The sequence below is a fragment of the Acomys minous genome (genome assembly GCF_964271855.1).
Source record: "Acomys minous genome assembly, chromosome: 8".
NCBI lineage: Eukaryota > Metazoa > Chordata > Mammalia > Rodentia > Muridae > Acomys > Acomys minous.
Genome location: NC_140489.1, coordinates 45,186,555 through 45,200,122, shown reverse-complemented (window position 1 = coordinate 45,200,122; position 13,568 = coordinate 45,186,555). Strand labels below are relative to the sequence as shown.

General features: G+C 44.7%; 1 protein-coding gene across 5 annotated transcripts in view; it reads left to right on the top strand.

Annotated features, from left to right (window-relative positions):
* DAAM1 (dishevelled associated activator of morphogenesis 1) overlaps positions 1 to 13,568 on the top strand; it is a 179,920-nt gene that overhangs the window by 61,069 nt on the left and 105,283 nt on the right. The gene's annotated exons all lie outside the window — the stretch shown is intronic.

Here is a 13,568-nt window from a genome sequence, read left to right as displayed (position 1 = left end):
GCATATACAAGTATTATAAAATCCTTGTAAAGTTTCAGGGATATATTGATATTTGTATCTGATAACTGAGGATAGTAAATTAATGCAAGTCTCATGTTAAAGAAAAACTTAAACCAAAGGGACTGAGAGTAGAGCTTTTCTTCTTCAAGTCCTTGTCACTACATAGGGAGCCGCTTCTCATGGGCTTTTCTGTTTATTACTTTATCACGTGCTAAACTTCTTTGCATTCTTGAACAAATATATCTGTTTTGTAACTCTGAGTTGACATATTTATTATGAAACTTGGACTTCTGCTTTTAGTTGGACCATCAAACATTTCAGAAAATGTCATGTTTTATACTTCAGGTATAATTGACAAATGAAAATTATGTGTACATAATTAATAGTATATTGGCATTGTTTTTTAATGTATATTCTGTTCTGTGGAGATAACATTCCTGCATTGATGGTTCCCATATTCCCATATTTAGTTACTTACTAATAACCTTTGACTATTTAATAATATCCCTCAAATCTGGAGTGTAAAATATTAACCTTAGTTCAAATACACCAAGCTTCGTAATGGCACAGGAATGGGGGTTTAAGGAGAGCTTGAGTGTTATTTCATTTGGAACAAATTTTGCAAGAAAGACAGTCTGTAGTGTCTAGTCTTACTGAATTGCCCAATAAAGCAATTAGTGTTCACACCTAATTATTTAGAAAATTACAAAGTTGGGTGGAGAGGCCACGCTGGGTAGTGTCAGCTTCCTCCGCATTTTCCTTCTGATGATTTAGAAGGGTTTTATTCTGTTGGGTTTTGGTCCAGGCCCAAATAAAGAGTCGCTTACAATGACTAAAATCTAGGAATGATCCTTCCCTTATTGTTTGGCAACTGCAGTTTCAGGAGTGTTTGTTTAGCTGTGTGATTAACTTCTTGAGGATTTAGCACACAGACAGGAATCTCCATTGAGAAAACACGCTCCTTCTTGCCATTGCTGGCTACTCCTGTGTTATTGTTTAATGGAAAGAGATGATACATGTTCACGGTTCACACACACCGCTCCGCCTCCTCCCACCCCCCACGAGCTCTTCTGCACTTGGAGCATGCTCACCAGACCTTATGGCTCTCTTCTGCCCCTTCCCTCCTCCAGGGTCTGTATCTTGTACTTTGTAGAGATTTTAAGGTTTGCATTGCTTTGTTTTCTTCTCTTACTTTTTTTTGTTTGTTTGTTTGTTTTTGTTTTTTCGACACTGGGTCTCTCTATGTTAGCCTTGGCTGTCCTAGACTCACTTTGTAGACCAGGCTGCCCGTCAACTAACAGCGATCTGCCTGCCTCTGCCTCCCGAGTGCTGGGATTAAAGGCGTGTGCTACCACGCCCAGCTGTTGCTTTGTTTTCTTGAGAGCACACTCTTCAGCAGCACAGTGCTTCAATACTCTAACTTTGGTGGCAATTGTGTCTGTGTGTGTGTGTCTGTAGGGATGTGGAGGGGTGTAAATTTTTATGATCACAACTTAGAATCATACCAAATAATCAGTAATTTCAGCCATGTGGGTGCATCTTGAAGACTCCTTTTCTAGGTTATATTCTTGAAATTCTTAGAATTTCCCATCACTGTAGAGCTCTGACTGAAATGGAGCCAGATACCAAGTTATCTAGCACTTGCTGTGTTCTCTCCTAACTGTTCTGGAGCCATCTGGAGAACTTGCACTGCTGGTGGCTTCCATGAGCCAGACTTTCTGTGAGATGCTTCTTGGGATATGCAGATTTGAAAGCCGGTCTCATGTGGCTCTTCCTCACATTGTTGCTGTAGCCAGTGAAGTCCTAAGAACATATGGCTTGTGTCTCATCACGGTTACCCCTGACACTGCGTTGACATTCTCAGATTTGTGGGTTGACACAGAAAACCCTGAGGGGGCTGCTGTAGGAGCTCTATAAGGTGCAGTATTGGTGGTGACGGTGTCTGCCTTTATGGGTATGTGCTTCAGGCGTGCACAAAATGCAGCATGGAAGGACCAGTTGAGAGGCTATTCTGCAATCGACATAAGTTTTAATAAGATTATGGAGGAAACTTAAAATACACTGTGCTTTTCGTAGCTCACTGACAACTACTTCATGCTCTTCTTAGTTCCTTACCCATGTGAAACTCTTCCCCCAAAGCAAACCTAGACCCACATGGAAGTAATAGTCACCAATTATTGAGCAAATACTTGGCTAAATACTTAAGCCACGTGACAGTTAACACGTGAAGCAGTTCTGGAATGGCATCTATGTGTCCACATTCATGGACATTTGGAAGGCTGTATATTAAAAGGCTATATTGTGAGAAATGTAGTTTTTCTGTTTCAACAGTAAATGGTGCTGCACACACTGTGGTGTTCCTTGGTTTCTATTCTGTGGTCTCATATATTAGTTCCTTTCATATCAGCACTCATGAGCTTTGTGACTGCAGGCACAGGGTGTCCAAGCACTAGCCCTCGAGTCAGCTGTAGAGTAGAGTCACCCGTGAGGCCGTGAGAACGGCTCCTGGGCCCCAGGGCCAGAGCTCCTGATTTCTTTGGTGTGGTATGGGTGGCTAACATTTGCCAGAGCACATACATGATTCTCTGTCATAAGTCAGGAGCCTAGTTTCCTTTCTGTTACAAAGTCGCCTTGTAACTTTCCTGTTAAGTTCCTAAACATGAAAATCAGAGAATTCTTCGATGAGGCTTACAGCCTAAGTGCATTATAACAATAGACTCTCAGACTGCCGTCCACCGACTGGCTCAGTCGACACCACCTATGCCATATTAGATCATGGGGTAAGGGTTTTTTTTTGTTTGTTTGTTTGTTTTGTTTTTTGTTTTTTGTTTCCTTGCTTGTCTTCCTGCCCCCGATGTGCTTTTTAAAATTATCTTATTTTTGAGATGTTTTTCATTTGTTTGTTTTTTTCTTTTTCTTAATTGCTTGTAGAGATTCTTAACATGAAAAGAGGTTGGTGAAGGCCTGTGTCAAAGCTTTATTTCATTTAACCCTTTAAAATGCGTTGTCTTTGGAGATAAACCTTGAAGACCAACATGCCAAGCTATGACTCCCTCCACTTGTAAACATCAGAGGATGCTTGTCTACCGTGGGCTTGGGGAGCTGTGTTTAAGAGCAACACAGCACCCTTCGCAGCCACACCGCACCCACACAGGGCAGAGTTGAAGAGCAACACAGCACCCTTCGCAGCCACACCGCACCCACACAGGGCAGGAAAGACTGTGTCCCTTTTACTGCTTCATTTCTGTACTTCAGCTTGCATAAAATTGAAACCTCTTTTGAAGTTTTATTATGTACAATTTGCAAGTGGAATTTTTATGACGGGCAGGGTGGCTCTCTGGGAGGGAGTTCTGATTTCGTCCTGTGACTGCGTCTTCTCCCTTGTGATTTCTGGGTGGTTCCTCGCCTCAGTGTGCTCATCTCAGTAGAAGCCCAAACACAGGTGTGGAGCTGCCATGTGCAGAGTTCACCATGTTGCCCCAGATGAACTCCTCTGAGCAGTAGGTTGTAGAAAGACCGAGGCTGGAAAACAGTGTTCTCTGCTCCAAAATTTGAATCCCAGGAAGAGCCAAATACTTAGTAGCTTCCCACAAACATTTTCCACATCTTTAACCCCACATGGTGGCTACATCCACAGTGTTCAGAATGACCCTTCTCAGGCAAAAGTATGAGTTCTGGTGGACCTGGGTTCTGGAAGGTGGAGGGCTTACAGTAGACTTTCTGTCTTGGCAATCAATCGGCAAAGACTTTTCTAGGCAGGGGAGATGCCTTCAGACTTAGAAAATGGATAGTAAATAGATGAGGTCAGTGACTGGGGACACTGTGGAGGGAACGCATCTGTGTTGCCAATGTCAGTTTCCTTGTAGTGACTCAACTGGGTGTGGTGTGTGGTGTGTGGTGGTTTGTATGCAAGTGGTTGGGTTGGAGGAGCAGACTTTTGACTTCTTCACAGCACGTAGCAAAGTTTCATTTTAACCTCCTTTCCACACGGCCCTCTGAACCTCAGGGAATTTCCCAGTTAGCAGATAAGCTGGCCAACCTGCAGAGCTCTTGATTTAGCGATGACCAGCATGCTGTAGAGGTGAAGGCGGTTTCGTTGGAGGAATGTTTTCTGCTATGCAGAGAAATGTCAGAGAAGTGCTTGGCCAGCTTATTTCCACAGAACAGCAGTTACCAAATACAAGTTCTCTCTCCAACTTTTTAATCTTATTCCTACTTTCTCATATGTGCTTGTTGAAAACACCAGTTCTCACTGTGTATGTGGGAACACTAAAGGCTGCAGGGAGGCATCACACCTCACTCACGCTGTCCAGTGCCTGTGAGAGCTTCTCTACAGAGAAGAAGGAATCTTCTACAGGGACCAAGCTCAACTGAGTCTTTTAGTGAGTGCAAACTGCACCATTTATTCATTTTGCCCTTGGAAGCTCACACCTCAGGGGGTCTAGCTTTTGTGGGCTTAGGCTTTTCCTGTGTTGCTTTTCAGACACTGACCATCTCACTGTTTGTCTTCATTTTGTGTTTAAGGTTTTACCTAACCAGGTTTTAATAATAAAATCATGCTTGTGACTCACTTTTTTTTTTTCAAATAAAAAATTGAGACAACATTTCTTTGGATGGTAAAATGAATCAGGAAATACAAATACCTTTCCTAATGTTCTGTAAGAAGTAGTTAAGTTAGGATTTGAACCCAAGTCACAATTTCTGGGCTGCCTGTACCTCAGTTGCCCACACCTCTGAGGACAATGGGACCCTTGAAGGGGAGGCTAAGTGTAACCAAGAGTCTGTGCTCTGTTTAGCGTCTCTGTTTCCTGCCCTTACAAATCCACTCATTAAAGTAACTTGGTGTGAAAACAGATCATAAAAAGAAGGGAGCTTTGAAACTCGCTTTCTGTAAACACAAAGGTAAAAGGCCTTCTGGGCAAATCTTCCATCCATTTTCAGTCTAGTGAATTTCACAAGAATTCTGGTAGACATTCTTCTCTGCGGAAGCCTGTGCGGAAATATAGATTATGTAGTCTTGATAAACTTTGGTTATCATATTGAGAAGGGATAAGATTGGGCAGCTTCTAGCTTAAGGGCAGTGAAGGTTCGGAATGGAAGTTACTTCTCCAGCGGGCCAGGGCTTATGGCCTCACTGGGTCTCCAGCATAGCTTTGTCTAGTAAACTTTGAAGTTTTAGACCACCGTCATGAAAAGAGAATATGTATAATATGTAATTTGTTCAACCTCTCCCTGAGAATTTGCCAGAATGATTTCCAATACTAAGACTTTAAAAGATTGCCTCACAGTGTCTCCTCAGCCATCGTTCTGGAAGAGCAGGTGTGTTCTATGTGGCAGACGCTGCTGCTTGTCTGCTTGTATGTGGTGATCTTAAGCTTGAAGTACCTGCAGTGTGGCCACTGGGGCTGCTGTCAGAGGCAGCCATAGACGGGGGTCTGTGAAGACTGATCTCAGGAGGCCAGCCCATCAACCACATACCAAAGCACGGAAGGAACCAGTGCGTGCTGTTGTGTGTGCTGTCGTCCTTCCCCAGTGATGAATCCTCTTCCCCCGGGGCTCTTCCTGAAAGCACTGAGGTGAATCAGGACGCTACATCCTTTTGCTTGTTAAGGACTAAAACTTGGCCCCTTAGACAACCGAGGGTTTAGTGTGACACAGTTGGCCGGGAAGCCTTAGCTTATGTTTTTGTAACCCCCACTTTTAGAGGTTCTTTGTACAGGGTTCAGGTGGGTCTTTTTAGAAGCCATGGGCCCAGGGGCCCAGGGGGAGAAAACCATGTGCACACCTTTGGCCTTCATCTTCAATTTGTTTATCAGCTTAGCTCCCTGGCTGGGAGCAGGTCTGCTGCCCTGTGCTGCAGCTCTGTGGTGAGGCTGCGACTCCTCTGGTGAGGAGGGAGCTCCAGCGACACTGCTGTTTTGGCTCCTCTCCCAGATGATTGAGCTGTCCTGGCTTCCAGACGCTGGTTTCTGTCATGTGAGCAATACAGACATCGTCACCGAGATCTCTGTTCTGTTGGCTTTAGGGATTTACACTGTGAACCTGCGGTTAAAATATTGAGTCATACCACTAGAAATGCCAGTTCTTCAGGGCGGAAATCTAGAGATGTCCTTGTCTGCCCTCCCCAAGAAAGGTGGTGAGGGAGGGGCCAGGGTTCCTGGCCAGATCTGGGGTAGGAACTTGGAAACACAGTTAAGAATATATGTCCTTACTGGTCGAGTCCTGGTCTGGCCTGAGGATTTGTGGAGTGTGCTTGGGCCCCTTCCTCCTTCATTTAGGAAAGAACTACGGGAGGAAGAACAAAAGTTTCGATTTTTGCTTTATATTCCTGTGCCTGTCTGGATGACCAATGGACACAGAAGTGCTAGTTTTCAGGGCTCCTTGCCTTTTTGATGTTTGGAATCTGTTTTCTCTGTTGTTAGGCTCGGGTAGGCGTGGATGCCCTCCTTGTTTTCCTCTTGCATCAGAGAAGTTACTGGATGAGAGAGCACTGGCTGCTGAGTGAATTTCCTCAGAGCCACTCCAAGACATGCCCCATTAGAAGATCCTTTTGGGACCAAGTGTGTGGGAAGGGCTGGGCTGTCTCTCCACTGGGTGTCCTGAGGAACGCCCTTTCCGTTTCCTGGTGGGGAGGATGTTGAAAGTCGCAGGGTTTCAGATGCTTCTGCAACCTTTGACTGTATCCCATGATGCTTTGGCATTTGGCTTCTGGTGTGCTTGGGAAATGAGACCAGACAAGAGGAATGTGAGGAGAGAGATAGCCCAGAGAGAGAAGCAAAGCGATCTTTCCCTTTCACGTTTTCTTGATAAGAGGCCTTGAGTTGCGTTGCTGCAGCCAAGGTGCATGGGAACCCCTGTGATGTGCACAAAGGCTCTGAAAACAAGAGAGGTGGCAGCTGAAATGCAGAGAGAGTCCCAGCCCTTCCCCATAAGGTCCCTAGACATATAGATTTGTCCCTGTCCCTCTCTGCATGTGACCTAAACTCAATTTGCCTCAGAAATGTCAGAGACCATTTGTTGTACAGAAATGCTTGTAATTTGGTGTTGAGATTTTTAGCTGGAGAATTTACTATGAAACACTGTGTTTTGGTTACAATAACACAACTAGAGAAGGACAGATGGTCCCCACTGAACTTGTGAGGAACACACAGAAACTTTGTTGACTCTCAGGTGAGTGAGTGGCTAGTAGCCATGTGCCTCTTGCCCTGTCCTGGTCCCAGCGTATCTAGGCTCTAGTTTCCTGTGTAACTACGCCTGTTATGGAAAAACCTTGGGAACATAGCCAGTGAGAGATCGGTTCCCTTGGTATGGACAGCCATCTTTAAAACACATGACAAAAGTCCCCAATGAACCAATTAAAACAGTGTACCAATGAATGCAAACTTAATTTTGTCATTAGAACCTTCACATTTCCCCCAAACATCGGATACTCATTGTGTCTTGCTCTGTGGAAAACAAATGTTACATATTTCCTGTGTTGTCACTGTCATAATCAAAGGAAAAGTCCTATGGTGTTCTTGCAGACTTGAAGCTCCTTGCCAATTTAAAAAAAAAAAAAGCCTTAATCATCATCATCTACATTCCCTAAAATTGGCCTTATTTTCTGACCGTCACTGTATCCCGAGGTCTTGTTTCGTTAAAGAGCAGTACAAATGACTCTGACTTTGAGCTAGACCACAGATGGATTGAATTTCTTACCCTTTGCTAAGCAAAATGCACCTGCTCCAGTATCTTAAGTAGCTCTAATTGCTTCCTTGTGCGCAGCATAGCAGCAGCCATGTGTAATGCTGTAGAGGGATTGCATCGGGATGTCCCAGAGGTGACTCCTTCCTCTGCCCGAGTGCCAGAAGCTGAGCACAGAAAAGTGTTCCTTCTAGTTGAGGGCCCAGCTGCCACGGTGAAATTCGTCCTTTCTTTCAGGCTGATCTGATTAAAACGGAGTCAATGACACACGGGTTCCTGGTTTCAGGACCCACATGTCCCTCTCTAGTCCGCTGCTGCCTCCTTCCCTCATCACCCCTGTAGGCTCTGGACTCCCAGAGCGCTGCTCCCTCTGGTCTCTAGCTCTGTCTGCCATGTTCAGGGGATACAGATGAGGGTAACTGAGTAAAAGAATGTTTTCCTAAGCATACTGTTCTTTACATTCGAGGACTTGGGGATGTACACAAAGGTTTTTGCAGTGAGTCTGCTCCCATGAAGCCTGCTTGTGAATGAGTTGTCAACGTAGGGATTGGTTAGTTTTTCCAGAAACCTTTTTGCTCTGCTCCAGGGAAACTGCAAATACCTTGAGGGTACGTTCCATCTGTGAAGCTACCAACAGAAGCACCAGCCTGACTAGAGGCTGAGGACTGCTCAGTGTTCTGGTTGGTTATAAACGTTCTAGTGGTTGTAAAAAACAAAAACAAAAACAAAAACAAAAAACCAGATCCAAAGACAGCTGTGGGAAGAACAGAGTCACCTGGCTGAAATTCGGAGGTCAGACCATCTGCTCACTTAGGCATTTATGCTTTGCATTCAGTAAGGCTTTATTGAGACTAAACTGCCTGTCAGGGTCTAACAATATTTAGTCTCTGCTCTCAGCATCCCTGAGTCTAGTGGAAAAACAGACTTTTAAAAAGCACTGTTATGTATTGTACAACAGTGTGGCAAGAATGTACACCCCTGGAAAGCTTACGGCCCATAAAAGTGTTGCTATTGGAGCACGTTCTGAAAATGGTCTGATAAGGAAGAAAACACTGGCTGTTGAGATGGCTCAGAAGATAAGGTGCTTGCTGCTGATACTGAGGACTCCAAGTTCAAGCTCTGGAACCCATGGCAGAAGAGAGAACTAATTCCTGCAAGTTGTCATGTGTGTGTGTGTGTGTGTGTGTGTGTGTGTGTGTGTGTGTGTCTGTGTGTGTGTGTGTCTGTGTGTGTGTCTGTGTGTGTCTGTGTGTGTCTGTGTGTGTCTGTGTGTGTTTAAAGAAGGAAAATAGCTTAGTGTAATGTATGGGCTCAACAGTGCAACTCAATCTATGGTAGCATGTGTCCACTTAGTGCTGGCCTAAGCATAGGCAGTGTTTGGGAAGTTGGGCGATGAGGGCAGGAAAGTCAAGTCAGCCCAGGGTTGGCATTGCGGTGTGTGAGCGCTTTGAATTTGGGCCTCTGCCTTTTCTAGCTCCCATTACTCACACCCTGGGCTTCTCTCTGACTCAAATGTGCCAGTCTCCTCCCTGATCCAGGCCAACGCACACACCCCTCCTGTCTGGAATTCTTCCTATGGACACTTTGCTCTTACTTTATCCTTTAGGTCTTAGCTAAATGTCACCTATCAGGCGAGTCCCTGTGCTAGTCCCTGAGCACTATCTGCAACAGCTCAGTGGATTAAACGGATGCATTGGATGTAGAAGGGCAGCCATTGCAGCTTGCAGCCCAAGGTCCTGCATGGGCGTGCCATGTGCTCCTTTAGTCTATGAACTAAGAATGGTTTTCACAGACTTGGTGGTTGAAAACAAGTTTAAGAAATACTCTTTGTGGATATGATAAAACATCTTTGGGGTTAAAAAAATATTTATTTTGAGAGAGAGGGTCTCATCTAGCTGAGACTAGTCTTGCACTCACCACATTGTGGTTCCTTGTTCTGAAACTTCTGACCCTCCTGCGCGCACTTCCCCAGGGCTAGAACTACAGATGTGCACCCCAGATCTTGTTTTACATGCTGCTGGCATGGAACCCTGAGTCCTGCGCACGTTAGGCTGGCTTTACCAACAGTATTGTATCTCCAGCCTTGGATGTTCGAAAGTTTATGAAATTCACAGCTCGCTTTCTAGGGTAGAGTCTTATTAGAGCTTGCGTTCACCATTCTTACATGTCTGTAGCTGCTTACGTGGGAAAATGGCAGCATTGAATACTTGTAACAGAGGTCAAATTTTTCTATGACGCCTACAGTATTTCCTATCTGGTCATATGCAGGAAAGCTCTACCACCACCTGGCCTGTAAGCCAAGGGCCAGGGAGAAAAAAGAGAAGAAACGACTAGAATCATTCTGTTGGGAGGTGAAAGGTGGCTGCCCAAGGCTAATACCCTGACGTTGGGGAGGGCGGGACTGGAGTCCAGCCTGACTGAGCAAACGACTTCCCTGGCTTCTCTGCACACCCCACGTCCCACTCTCAGTCGGGACTTTTCCAAATGAACACCCCTATTTTACCAGCAAACCAAGTCTTCCTCAAGCTTCTCCTCTTAATTGGCTTCTGCATCCACAGTTTCATCTTTCAAGAGGCAATGAGAAGAAGTAATGGGTGAGAGCTATTGGACTCTGTGCTCGGTGAAAGGCCCCAGGTGGAAGGAGACCTGTGGAAGCGGCGCCTGCCTCTGAGAGGCCAAGTGGATGATTGCTTTCACTTCCTGTTTTCATCTGTATCTAAGGGGCGAGGCTCTGAAAAGTGGCGTTCCAAATACGTGTTTGCAATGGCTGCCAGTTGGACGTCTCGCTATCTCCGTGCATCATGGATAATTTAAAGGCGCATTTGATCAGCTGTGGGTCCACTGAGGGACTAGCCTGAAATCTTGACCTTTGAGTCTTCCTGAACCTATGCATAAATTCCCTTTCAAAGCAACTAGTGCTCCATACTGGAATTATTTCAATCAGGTTCTGACCTGTCATAGACTCCATAACAAGTCACCCCTGTTAGAATTGCTCATGTCTTCATATTCTTCTGTTTATAGGTGGTGCTTTCCTTTTAAGATTTAAAAGCTGCTTTGGACTGAGGTTTAGGTCCTAACACTATTTTCTGGCCCTTCAATATAAACGGAAGGTAGTATAGCTTGAGTTTAGGTAACCCAGCTGAGAAGATGCAGAGGAAAGCCACTGCTTTCTTTGTTCATCTTCCAAATTGTTCTCTCACAGTCTTGTGTGTGAGGTGTTAAGCAATACGTGCCTCGGGCATCTGTCCTCAGCTAGTTGACTCCTTCTAAGAGGAAAGAAAGATTGACATCATCAGTCACTGTACTTGTCAGCTATGCATTGTGGCATCACGCACTGCTCTGAGGATTCAGGCAGGTCTAGCTGGGCAGTTAGCAAGACTGTCTGCAGGAGGCGGCCAAACGCCTTGAACCTGAAGCCTGAGTGTGCACCTTAAGACCCTCCAGATGCTGCCCCTTCCGTATTGCAATTGACTTCATTTTCTTGCCTTTATTACCCAGAAGTCTAAGTGCTGTGCCCACCCCACCACCTAACCACACAGACCTTGACCTGGACAGTCTCTTCAGGGCACTGACCTGGCTTCCAAAAAGACTGCGCTTCCTGCACTTTTGACTCATACCAAGAACAGACACCAAGAGTTACAGTTAATGAGCTAAGTCTTGACTCTCTTGACCTACTGTGTGCATCAGCTGCCTACCTATGCATAGTGCAGGACATGAGCTTAGCTAGCACGGTGGTCCTCAACCTGCCTCATGTCATGACCCTTTAACACACTTCCTCTTGTTGTGGTGACCCTCAGCCGTAAAATAATTTTGTTGCTACTTCATAACTGTAATTTTGTTACTGTTATGAATTGTAATATAAATATCTGATTTGCCACCCTCAAAGGGGTGGAGAACCACGGGGTGAGGAATCATTAACAGATTTTTGAGCAAGGAAGTGAGAGCCCAGGGCTCTCTGAGCTAGTGAAACTCCCACAGAGATTTGAGGTTGCTGAGATAGTTGTGCTATATATTATAAAATATCCATTTGCAATTAGGGTGTGTGTGTGTGTGTGTGTGTGTGTGTGTGTGTGTGTGTGTGTGTGTGTGAAGGGGGCTGGGAGGAAAGGAGGAGAGGACTGGGATCAGGCTGTAAAGTGATTACATTTTTAAAAAATCACTAAAAAAAAAATCCATTTGCAGCAAATTACAGGGAAACCAAGTAGTCCTTCCCCACAGATCGTCTGAAAGGCTGGTTGTAGGAATCACCAAACCCACCAAACCTCGGGTATTGTCTTCTTCCTCTTTGTTCTTTTAGTGCTGGGGATGAAACTTGGGACCCAATGCATCTGTTTTGAGTATTTTTAATAGGCTTTTAAAAACACTCATTTCTCACTTCCAAAGCTAGCAAATATTCACATCAGTTAATTTTTATTTTTAAACCTTTCATTAATATTAAAAATAGTGTGCCTTCACTGTAACAATGTGGGACATTCTAGAAGTTTTGTGTCTTGAAGCATCAAGGTGAGATCCACACATATCACAGAGTCAACTGCTGCAAATATTTTGATAAATCTCACTCTTCTTAACTTATACATGTGGAATTTTTAAAATAAAAATGCGATATTGCAAACCCACAGTTATGAATGTGTTATTAAATGTCCTCTAGCAAAGGGGCGGCTGCTGATCCACCATCTGTGTGTCATCATAACATATTTTTAGGTAATTTTCCATCATTATCATGTATTTTATGCTCCTGTTCATTGGATATTTTGAATAATGGTTTGGTGTGTGTGTGTGTGTGTGTGTGTGTGTGTGTGTGTGTGTGTGTGTAAATGTCTTTGTTTGAGTCTCTGAGCATTTAAGGATATATTCCCAGAAGCAGAAGTACTAGTCAGAATATGCACCTGTTTTAAGGCTTTGATAAGCCGCTTTATGAAATGTTGAGTCAGATTCCAGTGCCATCGGCCCACATGTGTCTCAGTGTCTGTGTGCCCTGGAGACTGTGCCAGCAGGGTGGGAGGAGGTTGACAAAAGTCATGAAGAACAAAGGTGTAGCCTAGGTAGAGAATGGTAGCAGTACAAGATATTTTGGGGGCATGGAAAGTGGCCGTGATATCAGTAACAAAATAGGAAACCTGGGGAAATTGTGCTAAAATCCAGTGTGAAGCACTGAAAGCCAATTCAGAATAGTAGTGAGGAAACCATAAGCAGATTTTTGAGCATGGAAACAAAAGCCCAGGGCTCTGCCATGTGAAATTGAGGATGTAGAATAGACAGCCTCAGGCAACTCATGTCTAACAACCTCATGTCCTTCTCAAAAGTTCTTGCACTGTCCCCTCTGCCTGACTGCTCTGCATCCCTCTGCTGTGACTCTGTGTGCTCATCAAGGATGGTTTCCAGACCCGCCCTGGATTCTTTTTTTTTTTTTAAAGATTTATTTATTTTATTTATTGCATATGAGAACTTTTATCTGCAGAAGAGGGTATCAGATTATATTATAAATGGTTGTGAGCCACCATGTGGTTGCTGGGAATTGAACTCAGGACCTCTGGAAGAGCAGGTGGCGCTCTTAACCACTGAGCCATCTCTCCAGCCCCTGCCCTGGATTCTTATTGCTGGCTTCCCTGGAGCTTCCTAGCAGGGCATGCCATGTTACCTGTGTTGTAGTAATTTGATATACTGCTGTTCCCTGGCTCTAAGTGCCCATTTCTGAATCCTAAGGTACTCATCAGGACATAGCAGGTCCCGAGAAACATTTGTCAGAGGACTCCCAAGTACTGCGTATGTGTTGTATAACATCATGTGTGTATACCTTAAACCAAGGAATGCTTCGTCCTTGTTCCAGTTCAGTGAGATGTGTGGGGCCCCAGCTATGTCTTTATTTCAAAACCAACAGGGCCTCA